The 12,185-nt window shown below is 40.6% G+C and overlaps 1 long non-coding RNA gene across 1 annotated transcript; it reads left to right on the forward strand.

The window, feature by feature from the left end:
• The first annotated feature begins 8,608 nt into the window (after positions 1-8,608).
• Positions 8,609-10,176, forward strand: LOC129834825 (uncharacterized). Its single transcript, XR_008756309.1, has 2 exons — positions 8,609-8,818; positions 8,890-10,176. It is a non-coding gene; the product is annotated as an uncharacterized LOC129834825 (long non-coding RNA).
• The last annotated feature ends 2,009 nt before the right edge of the window (positions 10,177-12,185 follow it).

Raw genomic sequence — 12,185 nt, forward strand, 5'->3', positions numbered from 1 at the left:
GGTGGCTGACTAAATACTTTTTTTGCCCCACTGTATATAGCTTCGCTATTGTTATTTTACTGATGCCCTTTAATTTTTTTTTTTTTTTTTTTTTTTTTTTTTTTTACTGCATTGTTGGTTAAGGGCTTGAAAGTAAATATTTCACTGTAAGGTCTACTACACCTGTTGTATTCAGCATTTCACTGTGAGGTCTACTACACCTGTTGTATTCAGCATTTCACTGTGAGGTCTACTACACCTGTTGTATTCAGCATTTCACTGTAAGGTCTACTACACCTGTTGTATTCAGCATTTCACTGTAAGGTCTACTACACCTGTTGTATTCAGCATTTCACTGTAAGGTCTACTACACCTGTTGTATTCAGCATTTCACTGTAAGGTCTACTACACCTGTTGTATTCAGCATTTCACTGTCAGGTCTACTACACCTGTTGTATTCAGCATTTCACTGTAAGGTCTACTACACCTGTTGTATTCAGCATTTCACTGTGAGGTCTACTACACCTGTTGTATTCAGCATTTCACTGTGAGGTCTACTACACCTGTTGTATTCAGCATTTCACTGTAAGGTCTACTACACCTGTTGTATTCAGCATTTCACTGTAAGGTCTACTACACCTGTTGTATTCAGCATTTCACTGTAAGGTCTACTACACCTGTTGTATTCAGCATTTCACTGTAAGGTCTACTACACCTGTTGTATTCAGCATTTCACTGTCAGGTCTACTACACCTGTTGTATTCAGCATTTCACTGTAAGGTCTACTACACCTGTTGTATTCAGCATTTCACTGTGAGGTCTACTACACCTGTTGTATTCAGCATTTCACTGTGAGGTCTACTACACCTGTTGTATTCAGCATTTCACTGTAAGGTCTACTACACCTGTTGTATTCAGCATTTCACTGTGAGGTCTACTACACCTGTTGTATTCAGCATTTCACTGTGAGGTCTACTATACCTGTTGTATTCAGCATTTCACTGTGAGGTCTACTACACCTGTTGTATTCAGCATTTCACTGTGAGGTCTACTACACCTGTTGTATTCAGCATTTCACTGTGAGGTCTACTACACCTGTTGTATTCAGCATTTCACTGTAAGGTCTACTACACCTGTTGTATTCAGCATTTCACTGTAAGGTCTACTACACCTGTTGTATTCAGCATTTCACTGTAAGGTCTACCTGTTGTATTCAGCATTTCACTGTGAGGTCTACTACACCTGTTGTATTCAGCATTTCACTGTGAGGTCTACTACACCTGTTGTATTCAGCATTTCACTGTGAGGTCTACTACACCTGTTGTATTCAGCATTTCACTGTGAGGTCTACTACACCTGTTGTATTCAGCATTTCACTGTAAGGTCTACCTGTTGTATTCAGCATTTCACTGTGAGGTCTACTACACCTGTTGTATTCAGCATTTCACTGTGAGGTCTACTACACCTGTTGTATTCAGCATTTCACTGTGAGGTCTACTACACCTGTTGTATTCAGCATTTCACTGTGAGGTCTACTACACCTGTTGTATTCAGCATTTCACTGTAAGGTCTACTACACCTGTTGTATTCAGCATTTCACTGTAAGGTCTACCTGTTGTATTCAGCATTTCACTGTGAGGTCTACTACACCTGTTGTATTCAGCATTTCACTGTGAGGTCTACTACACCTGTTGTATTCAGCATTTCACTGTGAGGTCTACTACACCTGTTGTATTCAGCATTTCACTGTAAGGTCTACCTGTTGTATTCAGCATTTCACTGTGAGGTCTACTACACCTGTTGTATTCAGCATTTCACTGTGAGGTCTACTACACCTGTTGTATTCAGCATTTCACTGTGAGGTCTACTACACCTGTTGTATTCAGCATTTCACTGTGAGGTCTACCTGTTGTATTCAGCATTTCACTGTGAGGTCTACTACACCTGTTGTATTCAGCATTTCACTGTGAGGTCTACTATACCTGTTGTATTCAGCATTTCACTGTGAGGTCTACTACACCTGTTGTATTCAGCATTTCACTGTGAGGTCTACTACACCTGTTGTATTCAGCATTTCACTGTAAGGTCTACTACACCTGTTGTATTCAGCATTTCACTGTAAGGTCTACTACACCTGTTGTATTCAGCATTTCACTGTAAGGTCTACCTGTTGTATTCAGCATTTCACTGTGAGGTCTATTACACCTGTTGTATTCAGCATTTCACTGTGAGGTCTACTACACCTGTTGTATTCAGCATTTCACTGTGAGGTCTACTACACCTGTTGTATTCAGCATTTCACTGTGAGGTCTACTACACCTGTTGTATTCAGCATTTCACTGTAAGGTCTACCTGTTGTATTCAGCATTTCACTGTGAGGTCTACTACACCTGTTGTATTCAGCATTTCACTGTGAGGTCTACTACACCTGTTGTATTCAGCATTTCACTGTGAGGTCTACTACACCTGTTGTATTCAGCATTTCACTGTAAGGTCTACCTACACCTGTTGTATTCAGCATTTCACTGTAAGGTCTACTACACCTGTTGTATTCAGCATTTCACTGTGAGGTCTACTACACCTGTTGTATTCAGCATTTCACTGTAAGGTCTACCTGTTGTATTCAGCATTTCACTGTGAGGTCTACTACACCTGTTGTATTCAGCATTTCACTGTAAGGTCTACCTGTTGTATTCAGCATTTCACTGTAAGGTCTACTACACCTGTTGTATTCAGCATTTCACTGTAAGGTCTACTACACCTGTTGTATTCAGCATTTCACTGTAAGGTCTACTACACCTGTTGTATTCAGCATTTCACTGAGAGGTCTACCTGTTGTATTCAGCATTTCACTGTGAGGTCTACACCTGTTGTATTCAACATTTCACTGTGAGGTCTACACCTGTTGTATTCAGCATTTCACTGTGAGGTCTACTACACCTGTTGTATTCAGCATTTCACTGTAAGGTCTACACCTGTTGTATTCAGCATTTCACTGTAAGGTCTACTACACCTGTTGTATCCAGCATTTCACTGTAAGGTCTACTACACCTGTTGTATTCAGCATTTCACTGTGAGGTCTACTACACCTGTTGTATTCAGCATTTCACTGTGAGGTCTACTACACCTGTTGTATTCAGCATTTCACTGTGAGGTCTACTACACCTGTTGTATTCAGCATTTCACTGTGAGGTCTACTACACCTGTTGTATTCAGCATTTCACTGTGATGTCTACTATACCTGTTGTATTCAGCATTTCACTGTAAGGTCTACTACACCTGTTGTATTCAGCATTTCACTGTGAGGTCTACTACACCTGTTGTATTCAGCATTTCACTGTGAGGTCTACTACACCTGTTGTATTCAGCATTTCACTGTAAGGTCTACCTGTTGTATTCAGCATTTCACTGTGAGGTCTACTACACCTGTTGTATTCAGCATTTCACTGTGAGGTCTACTACACCTGTTGTATTCAGCATTTCACTGTGAGGTCTACTACACCTGTAGTATTCAGTATTTCACTGTAAGGTCTACTACACCTATTGTATTCAGCATTTCACTGTAAGGTCTACTACACCTGTTGTATTCAGAATTTCACTGTAAGGTCTACTACACCTGTTGTATTCAGCATTTCACTGTACGGTCTACTACACCTGTTGTATTCAGCATTTCACTGTGAGGTCTACTACACTTGTTGTATTCAGCATTTCACTGTAAGGTCTACTACACCTGTTGTATTCAGCATTTCACTGTGAGGTCTACACCTGTTGTATTCAGCATTTCACTGTAAGGTCTACCTGTTGTATTCAGCATTTCACTGTGAGGTCTACTACACCTGTTGTATTCAGCATTTCACTGTGAGGTCTACTACACCTGTTGTATTCAGCATTTCACTGTGAGGTCTACTACACCTGTTGTATTCAGCATTTCACTGTGAGGTCTACTACACCTGTTGTATTCAGCATTTCACTGTGAGGTCTACTACACCTGTTGTATTCAGCATTTCACTGTAAGGTCTACTACACCTGTAGTATTCAGTATTTCACTGTAAGGTCTACTACACCTGTTGTATTCAGCATTTCACTGTGAGGTCTACTACACCTGTTGTATTCAGCATTTCACTGTGAGGTCTACTACACCTGTTGTATTCAGCATTTCACTGTGAGGTCTAAACCTGTTGTATTCAGCATTTCACTGTGAGGTCTAAACCTGTTGTATTCAGCATTTCACTGTAAGGTCTAATACACCTGTTGTATTCAGCATTTCACTGTGAGGTCTACCTGTTGTATTCAGCATTTCACTGTGAGGTCTACTACACCTGTTGTATTCAGCATTTCACTGTAAGGTCTACTACACCTGTTGTATTCAGCATTACACTGTGAGGTCTACTACACCTGTTGTATTCAGCATTTCACTGTGAGGTCTACTACACCTGTTGTATTCAGCATTTCACTGTGAGGTCTACTACACCTGTTGTATTCAGCATTTCACTGTGAGGTCTACCTACACCTGTTGTATTCAGCATTTCACTGTGAGGTCTACTACACCTGTTGTATTCAGCATTTCACTGTGAGGTCTCCTACACCTGTTGTATTCAGCATTTCACTGTAAGGTCTACACCTGTTGTATTCAGCATTTCACTGTAAGGTCTACACCTGTTGTATTCAGCATTTCACTGTAAGGTCTACTACACCTGTTGTATTCAGCATTTCACTGTAAGGTCTACACCTGTTGTATTCAGCATTTCACTGTGAGGTCTACTACACCTGTTGTATTCAGCATTTCACTGTGAGGTCTACTACACCTGTTGTATTCAGCATTTCACTGTAAGGTCTACTACACCTGTTGTATTCAGCATTTCACTGTGAGGTCTACTACACCTGTTGTATTCAGCATTTCACGGTAAGGTCTACTACACCTGTTGTATTCAGCATTTCACTGTGAGAACTACTACACCTGTTGTATTCAGCATTTCACTGTAAGGTCTACACCTGTTGTATTCAGCATTTCACTGTAAGGTCTACCTGTTATATTCAGCATTTCACTGTGAGGTCTACTACACCTGTTGTATTCAACATTTCACTGTAAGGTCTACACCTGTTGTATTCAGCATTTCACTGTGAGGTCTACTACACCTGTTGTATTCAGCATTTCACTGTGAGGTCTACACCTGTTGTATTCAGCATTTCACTGTAAGGTCTACCTGTTGTATTCAGCATTTCACTGTAAGGTCTACTACACCTGTTGTATTCAGCATTTCACTGTAAGGTCTACTACACCTGTTGTATTCAGCATTTCACTGTAAGGTCTACTACACCTGTTGTATTCAGCATTTCACTGTAAGGTCTACTACACCTGTTGTATTCAGCATTTCACTGTGAGGTCTACTACACCTGTTGTATTCAGCATTTCACTGTAAGGTCTAGTACACCTGTTGTATTCAGCATTTCACTGTGAGGTCTACTACACCTGTTGTATTCAGCATTTCACTGTGAGGTCTACTACACCTGTTGTATTCAGCATTTCACTGTGAGGTCTACTACACCTGTTGTATTCAGCATTTCACTGTGAGGTGTACTACACCTGTTGTATTCAGCATTTCACTGTGAGGTGTACTACACCTGTTGTATTCAGCATTTCACTGTGAGGTGTACTACACCTGTTGTATTCAGCATTTCACTGTGAGGTCTACTACACCTGTTGTATTCAGCATTTCACTGTGAGGTCTACACCTGTTGTATTCAGCATTTCACTGTGAGGTCTACTACACCTGTTGTATTCAGCATTTCACTGTAAGGTCTACCTGTTGTATTCAGCATTTCACTGAGAGGTCTACTACACCTGTTGTATTCAGCATTTCACTGTAAGGTCTACTACACCTGTTGTATTCAGCATTTCACTGTAAGGTCTACCTGTTGTATTCAGCATTTCACTGTGAGGTCTACTACACCTGTTGTATTCAGCATTTCACTGTAAGGTTTACTACACCTGTTGTATTCAGCATTTCACTGTGAGGTCTACTACACTTGTTGTATTCAGCATTTCACTGTAAGGTCTACTACACCTGTTGTATTCAGCATTTCACTGTGAGGTCTACACCTGTTGTATTCAGCATTTCACTGTAAGGTCTACCTGTTGTATTCAGCATTTCACTGTGAGGTCTACTACACCTGTTGTATTCAGCATTTCACTGTGAGGTCTACTACACCTGTTGTATTCAGCATTTCACTGTGAGGTCTACTACACCTGTTGTATTCAGCATTTCACTGTGAGGTCTACTACACCTGTTGTATTCAGCATTTCACTGTGAGGTCTACTACACCTGTTGTATTCAGTATTTCACTGTAAGGTCTACTACACCTGTTGTATTCAGCATTTCACTGTGAGGTCTACTACACCTGTTGTATTCAGCATTTCACTGTGAGGTCTACTACACCTGTTGTATTCAGCATTTCACTGTGAGGTCTAAACCTGTTGTATTCAGCATTTCACTGTGAGGTCTAAACCTGTTGTATTCAGCATTTCACTGTAAGGTCTAATACACCTGTTGTATTCAGCATTTCACTGTGAGGTCTACCTGTTGTATTCAGCATTTCACTGTGAGGTCTACTACACCTGTTGTATTCAGCATTTCACTGTAAGGTCTACTACACCTGTTGTATTCAGCATTACACTGTGAGGTCTACTACACCTGTTGTATTCAGCATTTCACTGTGAGGTCTACTACACCTGTTGTATTCAGCATTTCACTGTGAGGTCTACTACACCTGTTGTATTCAGCATTTCACTGTGAGGTCTACCTACACCTGTTGTATTCAGCATTTCACTGTGAGGTCTACTACACCTGTTGTATTCAGCATTTCACTGTGAGGTCTCCTACACCTGTTGTATTCAGCATTTCACTGTAAGGTCTACACCTGTTGTATTCAGCATTTCACTGTAAGGTCTACACCTGTTGTATTCAGCATTTCACTGTAAGGTCTACTACACCTGTTGTATTCAGCATTTCACTGTAAGGTCTACACCTGTTGTATTCAGCATTTCACTGTGAGGTCTACTACACCTGTTGTATTCAGCATTTCACTGTGAGGTCTACTACACCTGTTGTATTCAGCATTTCACTGTAAGGTCTACTACACCTGTTGTATTCAGCATTTCACTGTGAGGTCTACTACACCTGTTGTATTCAGCATTTCACGGTAAGGTCTACTACACCTGTTGTATTCAGCATTTCACTGTGAGAACTACTACACCTGTTGTATTCAGCATTTCACTGTAAGGTCTACACCTGTTGTATTCAGCATTTCACTGTAAGGTCTACTACACCTGTTGTATTCAGCATTTCACTGTAAGGTCTACCTGTTGTATTCAGCATTTCACTGTGAGGTCTACTACACCTGTTGTATTCAGCATTTCACTGTAAGGTTTACTACACCTGTTGTATTCAGCATTTCACTGTGAGGTCTACTACACTTGTTGTATTCAGCATTTCACTGTGAGGTCTACTACACTTGTTGTATTCAGCATTTCACTGTAAGGTCTACTACACCTGTTGTATTCAGCATTTCACTGTGAGGTCTACACCTGTTGTATTCAGCATTTCACTGTAAGGTCTACCTGTTGTATTCAGCATTTCACTGTGAGGTCTACTACACCTGTTGTATTCAGCATTTCACTGTGAGGTCTACTACACCTGTTGTATTCAGCATTTCACTGTGAGGTCTACTACACCTGTTGTATTCAGCATTTCACTGTGAGGTCTACTACACCTGTTGTATTCAGCATTTCACTGTGAGGTCTACTACACCTGTTGTATTCAGCATTTCACTGTAAGGTCTACTACACCTGTAGTATTCAGTATTTCACTGTAAGGTCTACTACACCTGTTGTATTCAGCATTTCACTGTGAGGTCTACTACACCTGTTGTATTCAGCATTTCACTGTGAGGTCTACTACACCTGTTGTATTCAGCATTTCACTGTGAGGTCTAAACCTGTTGTATTCAGCATTTCACTGTGAGGTCTAAACCTGTTGTATTCAGCATTTCACTGTAAGGTCTAATACACCTGTTGTATTCAGCATTTCACTGTGAGGTCTACCTGTTGTATTCAGCATTTCACTGTGAGGTCTACTACACCTGTTGTATTCAGCATTTCACTGTAAGGTCTACTACACCTGTTGTATTCAGCATTACACTGTGAGGTCTACTACACCTGTTGTATTCAGCATTTCACTGTGAGGTCTACTACACCTGTTGTATTCAGCATTTCACTGTGAGGTCTACTACACCTGTTGTATTCAGCATTTCACTGTGAGGTCTACCTACACCTGTTGTATTCAGCATTTCACTGTGAGGTCTACTACACCTGTTGTATTCAGCATTTCACTGTGAGGTCTCCTACACCTGTTGTATTCAGCATTTCACTGTAAGGTCTACACCTGTTGTATTCAGCATTTCACTGTAAGGTCTACACCTGTTGTATTCAGCATTTCACTGTAAGGTCTACTACACCTGTTGTATTCAGCATTTCACTGTAAGGTCTACACCTGTTGTATTCAGCATTTCACTGTGAGGTCTACTACACCTGTTGTATTCAGCATTTCACTGTGAGGTCTACTACACCTGTTGTATTCAGCATTTCACTGTAAGGTCTACTACACCTGTTGTATTCAGCATTTCACTGTGAGGTCTACTACACCTGTTGTATTCAGCATTTCACGGTAAGGTCTACTACACCTGTTGTATTCAGCATTTCACTGTGAGAACTACTACACCTGTTGTATTCAGCATTTCACTGTAAGGTCTACACCTGTTGTATTCAGCATTTCACTGTAAGGTCTACCTGTTATATTCAGCATTTCACTGTGAGGTCTACTACACCTGTTGTATTCAACATTTCACTGTAAGGTCTACACCTGTTGTATTCAGCATTTCACTGTGAGGTCTACTACACCTGTTGTATTCAGCATTTCACTGTGAGGTCTACACCTGTTGTATTCAGCATTTCACTGTAAGGTCTACCTGTTGTATTCAGCATTTCACTGTAAGGTCTACTACACCTGTTGTATTCAGCATTTCACTGTAAGGTCTACTACACCTGTTGTATTCAGCATTTCACTGTAAGGTCTACTACACCTGTTGTATTCAGCATTTCACTGTGAGGTCTACTACACCTGTTGTATTCAGCATTTCACTGTAAGGTCTAGTACACCTGTTGTATTCAGCATTTCACTGTGAGGTCTACTACACCTGTTGTATTCAGCATTTCACTGTGAGGTCTACTACACCTGTTGTATTCAGCATTTCACTGTGAGGTCTACTACACCTGTTGTATTCAGCATTTCACTGTGAGGTGTACTACACCTGTTGTATTCAGCATTTCACTGTGAGGTGTACTACACCTGTTGTATTCAGCATTTCACTGTGAGGTCTACACCTGTTGTATTCAGCATTTCACTGTGAGGTCTACTACACCTGTTGTATTCAGCATTTCACTGTGAGGTCTACACCTGTTGTATTCAGCATTTCACTGTGAGGTCTACTACACCTGTTGTATTCAGCATTTCACTGTAAGGTCTACCTGTTGTATTCAGCATTTCACTGAGAGGTCTACTACACCTGTTGTATTCAGCATTTCACTGTGAGGTCTACTACACCTGTTGTATTCAGCATTTCACTGTAAGGTCTACCTGTTGTATTCAGCATTTCACTGAGAGGTCTACTACACCTGTTGTATTCAGCATTTCACTGTAAGGTCTACTACACCTGTTGTATTCAGCATTTCACTGTAAGGTCTACCTGTTGTATTCAGCATTTCACTGTGAGGTCTACTACACCTGTTGTATTCAGCATTTCACTGTAAGGTTTACTACACCTGTTGTATTCAGCATTTCACTGTGAGGTCTTCTACACCTGTTGTATTCAGCATTTCACTGTAAGGTCTACTACAACTGTTGTATTCAGCATTACACTGTGAGGTCTACTATACCTGTTGTATTTGGCGCATGTGACAAATACAATTTGATTTCATTTAAACAATTAATTTAAGGGGAATTATCCAAAACGTTTATTGCAAGACTACCTAGTAAATTGGGAATACTGCAGCCAATGTTAATTGGTGATGTGTCCCAAAATAATTTATATTATGAAAGTTTCTGACAGGATTGTCCATCAAAATAAAGTTGTGTAATGAAAGTTTTAAAAAAACATTACAAGCAACCAGAATCAACTGGACACAGTAATACATAATGCAGGATTAATATTTAAATAAATGTATGATTTCTTAGAGTGGTTAAACTGAGCATTATGCAAAGTAGTTAAGTCATGTATGTCAAGGGACTATGTTACAATATGTGCAATGTTATCATAAATATGGACATTTCATTTACAGGTGTAATGGCACTAAGACACTGTAGTTGGTACACAGGTTGTGATGCAGCACGTTTGAGGGCAGTGGAGAAGCACATTTCAATTGACTCCAAGAACAATAGTTCCATAGTTTGTAGTTCGTAACATTAACACAACTGACAGGTGTTGCTTCACTGTAAATTGGGATACATGTTTCAATAACATTGGATATTTGATTGGGCTTAATGTTGCATACCTTGTCGTGTGGTGCATGTGTAACAGTTTAGCTTCCTTCGCTCCTACCTGGGCTCGAACCAGGGACCCTCTGCACACATCGACAACAGCCACCCTCGAAGCATCGTTACCCATCACTCCACAAAAGCCGCGGCCCTTGCAGAGCAAGGGGAACAACTACTTCAAGGTCTCTGAGCGAGTGACGTCACCGATTGAAATGCTATTAGCACGCACCACCGCTAACTAGCTAGCTATTTCACATCGGTTACACATGCATGCCAACCAGGTGAGAATCACCAGAATTAATTGATACTTGATGAATCAGGTCTTCTCAGCCTCCCCTTTGCCCACTCCAAGCTCCACTTCATGGTTCCCTTCTGCAAGACACAATTGTGTGAAAATAAAGCGTAAGGAATGGGAACCCTATTCATTTGAAGCAGTAGTGGGTATATGCCTGGAGTTATTTTACCCTAATAAGCTTCAATGAAATATAAATATTCAAAAAGTGAACGTGCACATTAAAGTCCACTCTTTTCGAAAGCTAACATGTAACGTTAGCAAAGGTTTTACAAGGTTGTCACTAGCCAAATTTGCTTTGTGAGCTTTTCTGTGTCTTCATGCTAATCGCGAGCTAGCACGGCTAACGCTAGCATTTAAATGAAAGCCAAAAGAAGGCTGAAGAAGTTGCATACCTTAAGTTGTTGATAAAGCAAAATAAAGACAATAGTCCAAAAATCGAGAACTACCAGGATTTTGACCATCTCCGTTGTCTAATCTAAGTAACGTTATGCTTGGCCTTGCATTCAAGCAACAATCTTGCTAGTATGTAATTTACCTTGATAGTATTAACACATTCCAAAATGTTTCCGTGGCTGTTATAGTTGACATGTTTTTTCAGCAGGGCTTTTAATAAAACACAAGACGGTGCCGTTCACTGCGGCCAGCAGTAGGACCGGGGAAAGTTCGAGGCTAACTAAATGATATAACATGGCCGAGGTTCGAGGCTACCGACGTTCGCTAAATTAGCCTGCAAGTATCTGATTTAGCTTATGCTAAGCACTGCTGATCCTGGTGCTAGATTCATGTTAGCTGAATTTTATAGCCAGTGATGAGAAACTGATCCTGCCACTAAACTAGCTGATAAACTTTACGATTCAGTAACAACACATTTCAAAGACAAAACTGTTATCTTTTAAAGGTTCAACTGTGCTTGCAGTGGAAAAGGAAGTTCCTTCAAACGGTGAAATCTGGTTGAAAGGAGGAGCTAGTAAAACGTGCATATTAAAGCACGAGTTAAGTTAGCGTGTGTAGGTGTATATTTAGCAGCTGTTGGCGTTAACTTGACCTGTGCAGGACCGCTTGCAGACATTTATTTAGGACATGTTGAACCACCTGCAAGCACATTTGCACGCTCTTATCTGATGCGTTTAGGAGTTAATTTAGCGCGTGAAGACGTTAATTTAGCACCTACACCTGTTTACTTTACACACGTAGCATTAAAAAGATCGCGTTTTGACCACGTGCTTAAGACCCGAACGGCGTTCCATACAAAACAAACAGGAAGTAATTAAGCACGAGGGGTAATGAGTAAGACTCTGTTTCCACATGTACAAGTCAATGCT

The sequence above is a fragment of the Salvelinus fontinalis genome, chromosome 35 (genome assembly GCF_029448725.1).
Source record: "Salvelinus fontinalis isolate EN_2023a chromosome 35, ASM2944872v1, whole genome shotgun sequence".
Taxonomy (NCBI): domain Eukaryota; kingdom Metazoa; phylum Chordata; class Actinopteri; order Salmoniformes; family Salmonidae; genus Salvelinus; species Salvelinus fontinalis.